Source organism: Silene latifolia, chromosome 2, assembly GCF_048544455.1.
Source record: "Silene latifolia isolate original U9 population chromosome 2, ASM4854445v1, whole genome shotgun sequence".
Taxonomy (NCBI): Eukaryota; Viridiplantae; Streptophyta; class Magnoliopsida; order Caryophyllales; family Caryophyllaceae; genus Silene; species Silene latifolia.
The window spans coordinates 108,882,124-108,895,664 of NC_133527.1; the positions used below are offsets into that span (position 1 = coordinate 108,882,124).

General features: G+C 40.3%; 1 protein-coding gene across 1 annotated transcript in view; it reads right to left on the reverse strand.

The window, feature by feature from the left end:
* Positions 1-7,455: 7,455 nt before the first annotated feature.
* LOC141630039 (uncharacterized) overlaps positions 7,456-13,541 on the reverse strand; it is a 104,108-nt gene continuing 98,022 nt past the window's right edge. The window contains exon 2 of the mRNA XM_074442930.1: positions 7,456-7,614. The gene's annotated coding sequence lies outside the window, so the exon portion shown is untranslated. The remainder of the gene's footprint in view (positions 7,615-13,541) is intronic.

Here is a 13,541-nt window from a genome sequence, read left to right on the forward strand (position 1 = left end):
GAGAGTTGTCTCTATCAACTCAAGAGATCTTTAGTGATCAAGTAGATGAAGTTTGTGGTCTTTGGGACGATAAGTTTGGATGGATTTTCAATCCCTACATTGGTAATGCTATCGATCGAGACCGACAACAAGGGCAGAGATCTATTGAAGAACTCTATCACGACAATGAACAAGCTTTTGATTAATTTTTCAAGGTGTTGAGCAACATCAACAACACCTTGGACATGCCCCCTTGACATCTCATCTCATCAAGAATGAGAGTTTGGTGGAGTCCTCCCTAAACCACCATTTGTAAATATTTCTAACTCCCTAACTCGCATTTTAATTCTTAATTTGCATTTTTGTCATTTGTGGATTTTTTATGCCTTGATCAAGATAATTATCATGTTTGAGAGAAGTGAGGGAGGGACTAATGATTTCAATTGATGTGTAGTGCTTTAGCTTAGTGTGGGGATAGCAATTGCCTAGGCTATTCATGCCTTAGTAGTGCCCCCACAATGAAGAGCACGAGATTTTGAAGAATGAAAAATGACAAGGGATATGCAAGGTACACGGATGGAACTGAATCCGGGTAAAAGGGGTAGAATCCAAGCGGTTTCAAGAGAATACGCCCGTCTTCAGGCAATCCGGGCATATTGGGCAGAAGACGCCCATCCTTCTGAGCTGAATTTTTGAAATTTTGTGGCTGTTAACGAATCCGGGCGTCCTGCAGTAGAATCCGCCCGTCTTCAAAAAGTTGCCCGTCTTCACTGAAAGACGTCCGTCTTTTTAGCTGAGGAAAACAAGAAAAATCCCTGTAAAGGAATCCGCCCGTCTTTAGGCGAGAATTTCCCAACCCAGAACAGGCAGAATCCGGGCGTCCCGAAGGAAAGCCGCCCGCTTCCCCCTGCACTTCAAATTTTTCGGGTTTATTATAAACCCCATCCCACATTCATTTCCTCATTCCTTCATTCAAAACACTACCCATAAACCCCATAACTCCAAAACCCTCATCCTCTCCATTACAAAAACAAGATTCCTCAACACATTCACCAAAATCAAATCAAAACATCTTTTTAACAACAAATTAATCACTCCTCTTTCAACAAAAATCAAAACCAAGCACAAAATCCTCAACCTTTGAGTCAATTTTTGAATTCATAAAGGCAAAACCTTTCATCTTTAAATCGATTTGGGTGCACTAGAAATTGAAGATTTTCACTCTTTTCTTGGTTTATTCATCAATGGCAAAGACAAAGGGAGCAACAAAAGCAACAAAGGCAAAGGCACCAGAGGCAAAGGCACTCTCATCAAGACAAAAGAGTCTTCAAGCAAAGAAAGCATTGGCTATGGTGGTAGCTAGCCCAAACTTGGAAGTGCAACAACAACAACCTCCCATGGAAGCAACAACATCTACCACTCCGGAAATTGCTCAACTTTCGAATTATCCGGAGGTAATTTTCATTTCCAAATCCCATAGGGACACTTTTGCCAAGTTTGCTAGTAAATCATTTCTTTCCACCAAGTTTATTTATGAAGATGCCTTAGATAAGTTGGGTGTCCTTGAGCAAACTAGAGTCTTCTTTAAAGCCATGGGGTTGGAGAAATTGTTTACAACAAAAGAATTGACATACCCCTCCCTTACCTTAGAATTTTTGAGTTCTTTGAAAGTTAACAAGGTTGAGACTATGGAAACCATCGAGTTTCGCCTAGCTAATGTTAGTAGGCGCATCTCCTTTGAGGAAATGGGTAAAGCTTTAGGTCTTAGTGATTTACCGAGTTATTTCAAGAATGTTGGCAAATATGATCCCGACCGTCTTTGGGAGGCGATTTCCGGAAGGAAATTTGAGAGCTTTCATGCTAGTCGCGCTCTATTAGTCCACCATCCGGGCAGTAGAGTGTGGCACAAGGTTGTAGGGAACACCATCATTGCAAGAAAAGACACCAACCATTTCACCAAACTCAATTTTGTTCTTCTTGAGTCGGCCTTGAACATTAGAAGGGAATTCACCAAGCCTTTCAACTCTCTAAGACTTTTGGTGGATAGATGGCTAAATGTTGATTGTGGGAAGCAAGGCACTACCGTCATTGTGAATGGAGGTCTAGTCTCTCTTTTGGCTAAATACTTTGATCCTAACTTCAACAAGGATAGCAAGTATGAGGCAAAGAAGGGTGGTCATCTCATTGATATTGATACTATGATAAACAAGTACAAGTGGGTCTCTCATAACCCTCTTGACACCAAGTATGGGTGGCTCACTAGTGAGGCGAGATCTTTTACTTTGCCTTCGAAGATTTGTCGTTTAAGTGTCCACCGGACCAACTATCTCCTTCCCCTTTCAAAAGAGGCCGAGTACATCATCAAACAACAAAAGGGTGAAATTGAAATGCCCTCCTCTTCCATTGTCACACCACCCTATCCTTTCAAGTACCAAGAGTTCAAGCCCGAAGGTGTTGAAGCAAGCAAAGATTATATGACTCTTCTTATGCAAGAGATGCACAAGCAAGCCTTCAAGGACCGGGAAAATGCTTACTTAGCCCAATATCCACCCCTCCTTCACTTAGCAAGGCAAGGACTACTTGACCCTGCATGTCCTTTGCCTAGTTGGGCGGATAGGGAAGTCTTCTTTCCGAATGCATCTAGGGGTGAGTTTCCGGGTGATAATGAGGTTGTCGGTGGTGAAGAGGTTGATGATAACATTGATGAAGAAGCTAGTGAAGAAGGAGAAGAGGATGATGAGCAAGGTGAACAAGAAAGTGAAGAGGGAAGTGGTGATGAGTCCACTTCTAGTGAGGAAGATGATGATAGTGATGATATGATGGAAGATTAGCAAACTATGGAGGCTCCTACCCTCCTGAGGTTTGTCTATTTCTCTCTTTGTTGTATTTTATTAATCTTGATCATTGTTGGAGTATTCCTAGCACCATAGAGGACTAACACCTTGGCCCCATTGAGGTGTTCTCATTTTATTGTTCCCACTTTTAAAAATCCAAAATGACAAATTTAGTTTCATGCATTGCATAGTGTGTGCCTGAACTACACCCAACCTTAGGACATTAGCAATAATGTCTAACTCGGTTTGGGGAAGTACATACATACACAACGGGAGGTAATCTAAATTATCCTCTCCGTCATAAACAAAAACCATGCATCATGTAGTGTAGACTAGTGTAGCTTCCATTTAGTGTAGAATTCATGCATCATGCTTGCATGATTTCCCATCATTTTGGCCATTGAGGACAATTCCCATATTAGTGTGGGGATGGGGAATTCTAACTTAACTTTTATTCAAAAATCCAAAAAAATTGAAAAATGTCGAAAAAACCATAAAAATTTGAAAATTGAAAAACCAAAAACAAGTTCTTTTCCTTTGTAGTGTAGTCAAGTATATATTATTGTATATATTGTGTTTGTTCTATCCTTGTTCACATTGATCGACTACGCCACATCCGAGACATGAGGATATTGAAGACCGCATGGTATGATCTTTCCAATCTCCTTTTTCCTCTTTATGTTAATGACTATGTGGCTTTATTTTGATTGATGCGGTATAACAATGTGAACTTAGGACTTGCATTTAGTTTATATGTCATATAAGTTGGTAGAATCACTTGCATTAGGATGTATATAATAGTTGCATCATGGCATTTAGTTGCATTTAGATAAAATATTTTGAAAAGTGCCTAATTGAGAACTTTGACAAGAGCAACTAAGCCATTACAAATACTTTTTCAACTTAAGACTTCGCCTACTAGAATGGTTGTAAAACACCCTAGATTGTGTCATACTAGTGTCTTTCGACCCATGACCCAAAACCTAGTCAAGGGTTTGCATGTGAGTCACCTATCCAACCCCGTGATGCATGTGAGTCAAGTGCTCATTTCAAAGATTTTGTATGTGGAAACGTTTTATTGCCAAGGAAACCTCAAATGTTATGAAATGTTGAAATATTGAGAATTTTAGTTGCTTTGATGGAGGCGTACCACTTCGATGTGCTTTGGAGAGGGATCCATTGAATTGGGCCCCCACACGGTTGTGAATTCAACCGCCCAGAGACAGAGTGACTATCACCCCGAAAAGCTATTGTCTAGAAGTTAACCGGTTGCCTAATAAGCGATTGGCGAAAGTGATGGGTGATGTCGTCGGGTCACATCCAATCAAACACATTTATAATACTCAACAAACTACTAGTTAGTGGTAAGTTGAGGTCGATCCATGGGACAGTGTGCTTTGGGCTCTAAGTCTATCTATCTCCATTTGTGCAAGTGTCACAATTGATGGGGTTTGTAGTTGTGTCTAGACTAAGGCAAACAATAAAGTAAAACAAGCAATAAAAGGAAGGATGTAAACAAATGGTTAAAAGTGCTAGGATATCATGGGGTCATAGGGGATTCATGGTGTTGATCATACAAACATGTTTACAAAGTTGCAAGCAATTAATGTTAAGGAGGAACCGAGTTGGTTTATGTCTTACGGTTTATATGAAGAGTTAGGTCCCGGAGCCGAATCGATTAGATTGTACAACACCTACAAGTCAACTTACTTTCCTCCTATTCAACTTCTATGCATGGTCTAACAAGACTCGAGTTAGTTTATATCTTACAAGTCAAGTTGAGTAGATAAGAGATGGTTGTAAATGCAAGGATTCATAAGCTTAGCATTTCATCAAACATAACATGTGCATAAAGTTGACATCACAACAAGCAAGCAATTTGATTATGAAAACATATTAGATTAAGCATGAAACAATCCCATGTTGGTTTCCCTTAATTACCCACTAACCCTAGCTAAAAGACTACTCACTCATTATCATGGGAAACATGTCATTAATGGTGTCAATCATCACAACAAGTATAAACATGATAATGGAATGAAGAAATGAACAATAAAGATAAACGGGTAAAGGAATTATACCAAAGTTAAGATGATCCAAACAATAAAGCAAAGAATAATAGAAGAAACTTGATTGTTGATGGAAGGTTGTCAATCTCCCAATAAACCCAATAATCAACTTGAATAATAAACTTGAACAATAATTATGGAAAGATTAATGTGTAATTTGTGGAAAGATTAAAGAGTAATCTATTCTAATCTACTCCTAATATAATCTAAGGATTTTTCTAGCTAAAAAGATGTCAAAAGGATCCCCCTTTTGATTATTTACAAGTGGGGTATTTATAGTAGAAATTAGGTGGATGCATTAGGGTTAACTAAGGGCTAAACTAGTAATTACACTTTTGAGATTTGAGCAGGGAGACGCCGGTATTTTTCGAAGGAAGGGCTTCTTTCTTTGAAGCTTGAAGAAGACGAAATTGTGCTGGACTGAAATCCGTGCGTATTGGTGTCGGGACGGGCGGATTGTAGCAGGGGAAGACGGGCGGATTTGGGTGAAGACGCACGTCTTCTGTAGTTTGGGGACGGCCGGATTCTAGAGAAGCCGCACGGATTGGAGTGCTATCTCGTTTTCTCTTCTATTCTTCCCTTTCCTTCACTTCCATTTTATTCTTGTGGGATTGGTCTTTAGTTCTCGCTTCCTCTTCATACTAGTCCATCAAATGTCGTCAAATAGCTTCTGAATACGCACGAAAGACAGGAATTTCCGCCTTATTATCTTCTTTCCTACAAAACATATGAAATGCGGTAGAAAAGCAAAAAGGAAGGTTTTGACGGATAAAATGGCCAAAGAATGTTATAATAATATGCAAAATAGGCTCAATTAGGGGACTAAATGTGCGCAAATAATGTTCACATCAAATATCCCCAAACCGAACCTTTACTCGTCCCGAGTAAAGAGGTGACAAAAACTAGACCTTTATTTAAAATATCCTAATAATATAACCGATATGAGACAATTAGCGGGTCTCACTCCGCCCCTTCAACTCACAACAAGACAACCATGAGGTAGGATGCCTTCTTGCAAGGCAAGGTGGGTCTTGCCAAAATGGCGGCACATCCAAACATTAAGCACACAAAATCAAATAATGGATGCATCTACAAAAGGTATAGCCACTCCCTCATCAAGTGGCGGAGGCAACTAAAAGAGGAACAAATTTAAGAGCATATAATCCTTCACAAATACTAGTTCAACAAATTACTAAGGCTAAGAGGATGGCACTAAATAACCTCCAATTGGTGTTAAACTAGACTACTTTCGTCCTCAATTTCCAAGTGCTTTCGTCAAGAGCGATCGGATGGTGGTGGAATGATGATCCCTATTATGCTAGTAGAATATGACATGACAAGTCTCGAATTCTCTATAAAAGTAAAGGTCATGGATCGTCCCAAGCTCGACAAAGTGGATTGACAAAAAGGCTTTTTGGGAATGAAATGCTCTAATCGTTATAGACAAAGGGTGGATATGACTAGTATTCAAAAATTGACCTCATTTAACTTTCACATTTCAAAAATTTAAGATGGGGTTTGTCCCTTCCGTGCTAGTGTCCTTTGCTTTCGCCAATCGCTTATTAGGCAACCGGTTAACCTCTAGACAATAGCTTTTCGGGGTGATAGTCACTCTGTCTCTGGGCGGTCGAATTCACAACCGTGTGGGGGCCCAATTCAATGGATCCCTCTCCAAAGTACATCGAAGTGGTACGCCTCCATCTAAACAACTAAAATTTCTCAACATTTCATAACATTTGAGGTTTCCTTGGCAATAAATTACTTCCACATAACAAAATTTTCGAAATGAGCATTTCAAACTTATTGATATAAAAGTATTTTTGGGTTGCCTTACCACAAGGTCAATCAAGGTCACCTAGAAAAGTTAACCAAGTCCACATCGCATCACGGGGTTGGAATAGGTGACTCACATGCAAACCCTTGACTAGGCTTTGGGTCATGGGTCAAAAGACACTAGTATGACACAACCTAGGGTGTTTTACAACCATTCTAGTAGGCAAAGTCTTAAGTTGAAAAAGTATTTGTAATGGCTTAGTTGCTCTTGTCAAAGTTCTTAATTAGGCACTTTTTCAGAATATTTTATCTAAATGCAACTAAATGCCATGATGCAACTATTTTATACATCCTAATGCAAGTGATTCTACCAACTAATATGACATATAAACTAAATGCAAGTCCTAAGTTCACATTGTTGTACCGCATCAATAAAAATAAAGCCACATAGTCATTAACATAAAGAGGAAAAAGGAGATTGGAAAGATCATATCATCGGTCTTCAATATCCTCATGTCTCGGATGTGGCGTAGTCGATCAATGTGAACAAGGGTAAAACAAAAACAATATAAACATGACTACACTACAAAGGAAAATGAACTTGTTTTTGGTTTTTTCAATTTTTTTCAAATTTTTATGGTTTTTGTTTTTATGAAATTAAAAGACATATTTTTGTATTTTTCGAAATTTTTCAATTTTTATGCATTTTTGGAATATAAATTCCCATCCCCCACTTTATTTTGGACATTGTCCTCAATGTACATGTAGGAGTAGGAAAAAAGGAAATACAAGTTTTTGGATTTTTTTTTTGATTTTATGGAAATTGAAATACAAATGCAATGATATGATATGAATGAATGCATGCTCTAACCAAATGCAATTCTATATGACATATATAACAAATGAATGCAATCTAAACTATACTATATGATGCATGATTTCTAGTAAACTATGGTCACCTATGATCAAACCTCCCCAAACCGATTTAAACACTATTTCTAGTGTAGAAAAGGAATAAGTTTGGTCATTAGTGCCTATGCATGAATTCTAGTCTATATGCAACTATCTATTTGAATCATGTGAGATAAATACAATGCAAACTATACTATATGAACTAACTAATGCAAATGAAATATGATACAAATGCATGCGAAAACTACACTAAATGCAATGTATATACAAAAGAGAGAGGGAGAGATGGGTATCATACAAATGGAGGTGGTGAGGTAGGCCTCTTTCACTCGTCATCCTCATCTTGATCATAGCCATAACGATGAGAACTCCCGGCTTGGTCATACCCGCTTGCTTGACCCCAATATCCTCCTTGGTCAAACTCTCCTCCTTGACCCGAGTACCCTCCACCTTGGGTAGGATGCCCTCCGCCGTCGCGATCCCAAGCTTGGTTCCCTTGATTAGGGAACAAGAGCTCCGGTTGTGCCCAAGAGGGCTTAGGACCATTGGGGTCAACATACCTTTGTTGAGCCATGTTATAGTATTGGGGGTAAAAGGCCAAGTAGTTGTCGACCCTCCCTTCATGTACCCCGAGGTCCACTCTATTCATGAGTGGCATCAAATAATTAATACCCGGGGTATTGGGGATTGCCGGCCTAAATTCGGTATATGGGGTAGGGTATGGTGGGATAGGTACATAGGAGGGTGGGCGAATAGGCCTTCCCGGTGCTCCACGAGGTATTTGGCGGTGCGGCTCTTCCCTTTGAGGGGGATTGTCAAGAATTTGGATATCAAGGAGGTAGCTTGGTGGAGGCGAATATGGGCTCAATCTTGGGTCAATGCCCGGTATCTTCCAACCTTCAAGGATGATTGAAGTGCATCCTTTGGTGTACCACTCTACACTCCCGTCTTGAGTGTAGTTACACCATCGGTGATGGTTGAAGATGGTGTGCTCATCAATCAAAGTCCTCCCCTCAAGAGGAGTATAGGTCCCTCCGGCATTGAACCCGGGACAAAGGTGGTGGGCCAAAATAGTAATTAGACCTCCCATCACGAAGGTCTTGAGTTGAGTGGTTCCTTGAGCAAAATCATTGAACCTAGTAATTATCTCAAGTGGCGTATTGAAGTTATAACGCCTCACCCCTCGAACATTCAAATAGGATTCAAGAAAAGTTAAATCAATGAGAGTACACCTATCTTGTTCGTACCTCCCGTTGATGGTACCGGCCACAAAGCGCTCGGTGAATCGAATCACCGGATGTTGGATAGAGAAGGTATAGCATTGCTTTGGATGGGTAAAATCCCTCCCAGAGATAGCCTTCCAAAGAAGGTCCACACCGAAATTATCGGGTTTTTCGGTATAGTTGGCGGGCACTTCAAGACCGAAAATGTAGGCGAATTCCTCAAGTGAAAGATGATGGTCTAGGTTGCACAACCTAAAATCCATGCCCACATTGGTGTGGGTATTCGTTACAATGCGAAGGCTACTCAAAAATTCAAGGGTGAGACTAAGGTACGTCTCCTCATGGGCATGGAAAAGTTTCCCAATGCCAAGACCATCAAAGAACATCTCGGTAGGGTACCTTATCTTAAGGATTTCCAACACCCTAGTATCTACGAATTGAGTGGGTTCGTAGTTCTTACCTAGTAATTTGACAAAGTTCTTGCGGTGGTCATCGGATTCAAATAGCACCTCTTGGAAGTAGTCAAGTTGTTCAATTCCTCCCCTCATTATGGGGCGGGAGGTCCTTCGTAGCACTACCTCCCGCGGAATTGAAGAGGATGATCCCTTGCATTTCATTCCGGTGGATTCAACCAACTTCTTGGCCTTGCCTTTGAGGTTCATCAATGGCGCCATTTTGATGTGGGGGGAAGTGTTTTTGAGGGGGGTGTGATTTTGAGGATGGAGATGAGTGTTTTAGGGTTTGATAAGGTGAAGAAATGAGGGAGAAAGGGGGTGATTATATAGAAGAAAGGGGGAATCCGAGCGGATAAGGGTGGGCCCTGTCGGGTTTATCCGAAAAAAATGGGACAATCCGGGCGGATTCTCTTCAGGACGGGCGTCTTGTGAGAATAGAAGACGGGCGTCTTGGCCGGAATCCGGGCGGATTCTAATGCAGGGATTTTTCCAAATTGAGAGCAGGAAGAAGACGGGCGTCTTGGGATTTGGGACGGGCGTCTTGGTCGGGACGGGCGTCTTGGATTAAATCCACCCGTTTTCTGGTGCAACGCAAGATCTTATTTTAGGTGACATACGAGACGGGCGTCCTGTGAAGAATACGGACGCCTTGTCCCAGGTCGGGCGTCTAGGAATAAATTCGCCCGTGTTCTGCTACAGCGCCATCCATTCTTCTGACGTGGGTCCTGGACGGGCGTCCTGTGAAGAATACGGACGTCTTGTCCCAGGTCGGGCGTCTTGGAATAAATCCGCCCGTGTTCTGCTACAACGCCAACCATTCTTCTGACGTGGGCCCTGGACGGGCGTCCAGGCCTCGGGACGGGCGTCTTCAGCTCCCTTTTCTTCTTTTTCTTTTCTTTTCCTTGCAATAACATACCCTTTCACCGATTTTCCATTCCTCCTTATCTTTTCCTGAAATTTGCTCATTAAAAATGTAAGATAACTCTCTCTCTCACCACTCTCATGCAAGAAATTAAATGCAAATGTAATAATGTACAATATTATACAAAGTAAAAGGGTCCAAGAAATATCTTACAAATGGTGGTTTGAGATAGGACTCCACCAAACTAGTTCAAATCGTAGAAGTTCTTATCCATAGAGCTCAAGGCTCTTAATAAGAGATCAAAAGCTTGTGAACAAGCTCCAAATAAGCATAAATATGGGTTGCTCAACTTGATTATGAAATTTGGCCAAGGAAGCTTGTAGAATGTTCTTTTTCTTGCTTTGTCCTTGGCATTAGACCTTTCCCAATGCTTCCAACGAACAAGCCGATGATTCTTGTCAACACTAGGCATGAAGTGTGGTTCATTTTCATCCGTAGACTTCCACTTACCAACTTCTTCTTCAATCTTGGTGATGATGATAGCATTTTGATTGTTCAATCCTTCCAAGGTGGAAGGAGAATTTTCATGGCATTGATGATCGAGTTCCTTAGAAGTTGTCATTGTGAGCGCCAAATTTTCACAAGTGGCTTCACGAGCAATTTTCTCTTTGAGCTTTTTCACCAAGTAGCTTTTGTATGATGCCTTGACCTTTTGAAGAAGATCTACCATATCCTCTTCAATGATCATTGGCTCCATGATAGGTGTCAAGTGGTCTTCAAGAGGAATAAAGGAAGGACGTTCTTCTTCATGATAGGGTATCTCAAATGTCTAAAGGATAGGCTCCTCAAGCAAGGTGATATTATGAGTCCATCCGTTAGGCTCATCATCATTGTTGCTATCTTCATACGAATCATAGATGGGGGCTTCATTTAACTCTTTCTCCAATGTCTCAACATTCACTTCAAAAGACACACCCTCATACTTACAAAGGTTAAGAGTATTTGGCTTACTCAACTTCATATCTTCCTCATCAAACACCATACTTTCATACTCACAAGAGCTCAATGAGGTTGGCTCTTCCCATTTTTTGCCTTTTATGTCAAAAGTTACTAATTCAAATTCGCATTCATGCTCAATGTCCAAAGGACGGTGGGGAATGATTGCTTGGGATTCTTTTAATTGGGCAATTTGAATCTCCAATCTCTCACCTTGGGCAATAATGCCTTGAAGAACATTATCCCTCTTTTGGCTCTCCTCGAGAATTTGATTGAAGAAGTTTTGTTGATCTCCCATCATTTGGAGAATCACATTTTGAATGGGTTCTTCTTCTTCTTGTGGGTAAGTGTGAAAGTGGTCGTATCGTGGCAGTTGAAACTCATTATGAAGTGGGTATTGGGTGGGTGGATGTTGTGGATATTGGTGGGAAAAATTGGGGTAGTGGTTAGGATTTTCATTGTACAAATAGTAAGGTAGGTTTGTGTTGACTTGCTCCTCAAACTCCCCATACCCATAGTCATACTCAAAGAATCTACCACATACTCCATGTGTCAAGTCTTGAGCCATCATAGCTAAGACAAGGAAACGACTACAAGCATGGAAACTACACAAAAACGGTAAGAACAATCCTTGAGGAACAAGTTCCTCACGGTGAAAGCAAAATCAAAATAGACAAACAAGTAAGAACTTAATCACATAGCACAGTCCCCGGCAACGGCGCCATTTTGATGGGTGATGTCGTCGGGTCACATCCAATCAAACACATTTATAATACTCAACAAACTACTAGTTAGTGGTAAGTCGAGGTCGATCCATGGGACGGTGTGCTTTGGGCTCTAAGTCTATCTATCTCAATTTGTGCTAGTGTCACAATTGATGGGGTTTGTAGTTGTGTCTAGATTAGTGGAAACATTAAAGTAAAACAAGCAATAAAAGGAAGGATGTAAACAAATGGTTAAAAGTGCTAGGATATCATGGGGTCATAGAGGATTCATGGTGCTGATCATACAAACATGTTTACAAAGTTGCAAGCAATTAATGTTATGGAGGAACCGAGTTGGTTTATGTCTTACGGTTCATAGGAAGAGTTGGGTCCCGGAGCCGAATCTATTAGATTGTACAACACCTACAAGTCGACTTACTTTCCTCCTATTCAACTTCTATGCATGGTCTAACAAGACTCGAGTTAGTTTATATCTTACAAGTCAAGTTGAGTAGATAAGAGATGGTTGTAAATGCAAGGATTCATAGGCTTGGCATTTCATCAAACATAACATGTGCATAAAGTTGACATCACAACAAGCAAGCAATTTAATTATGAAAACATATTAGATTAAGCATGAATCAATCCCATGTTGGTTTCCTTTAATTACCCACTAACCCTAGCTAAAAGACTACTCACTCATTATCATGGGAAATATGTCATTAATGGTGTCAATCATCACAACAAGTATAAACATGATAATGGAATGAAGAAATGAACAATAAAGATAAAAGGGTAAAGGAATTATACCAAACTTGAGATGATCCAAACAATAAAGTAAAGAATAATAGAAGAAACTTGATTGTTGATGGAAGGTTGTCAATCTCCCAATAAACCCAATAATCTTCAATTACCCAATAATCAACTTGAATAATAAACTTGAACAATAATTATGGAAAGATTAATGTGTAATTTGCGGAAAGATTAAAGAGTAATCTATTCTAATCTACTCCTAATCTAATCTAAGGAAGGATTTTTCTACCTAAAAAGATGTCAAAAGGATCCCCCCTTTGATTATTTACAAGTGGGGTATTTATAGTAGAAATTAGGTGGATGCATTAGGGTTAACTAAGGGCTAAACTAGTAATTACACTTTTGAGATTTGAGCAGGGAGACGCCGGTATTTTTCGAAGGAAGGGCTTCTTTCTTTGAAGCTTGAAGAAGACGAAATTGTGCTGGACTGAAATCCGTGCGTATTGGTGTCGTGACGGGCGGATTGTAGCAGGAGAAGACGGGCGGATTTGGGTGAAGACGCACGTCTTCTGTAGTTTGGGGACGGCCGGATTCTAGAGAAGCCGCACAGATTGGAGTGCTATTTCGTTTTCTCTTCTATTCTTCCCTTTCCTTCACTTCCATTTTATTCTTGTGGGATTGGTCTTTAGTTCTCGCTTCCTCTTCATACTAGTCCATCAAATATCGTCAAATAGCTTCCGAATACGCACGAAAGACGGGAATTTCTGCCTTATTATCATCTTTCCTACAAAACATATGAAATGCGGTAGAAAAGCAAAAAGGAAGGTTTTGACGGATAACATGGCCAAAGAATGTTATAATAATATGCAAAATAGCCTCAATTAGTGGACTAAATGTGCGCAAATAATGTTCACATCAGAAAGCAAAGGACATTAGCACGGAAGGGACAAACCCCATCTCTAATTTTTTAATTGTGAAAGT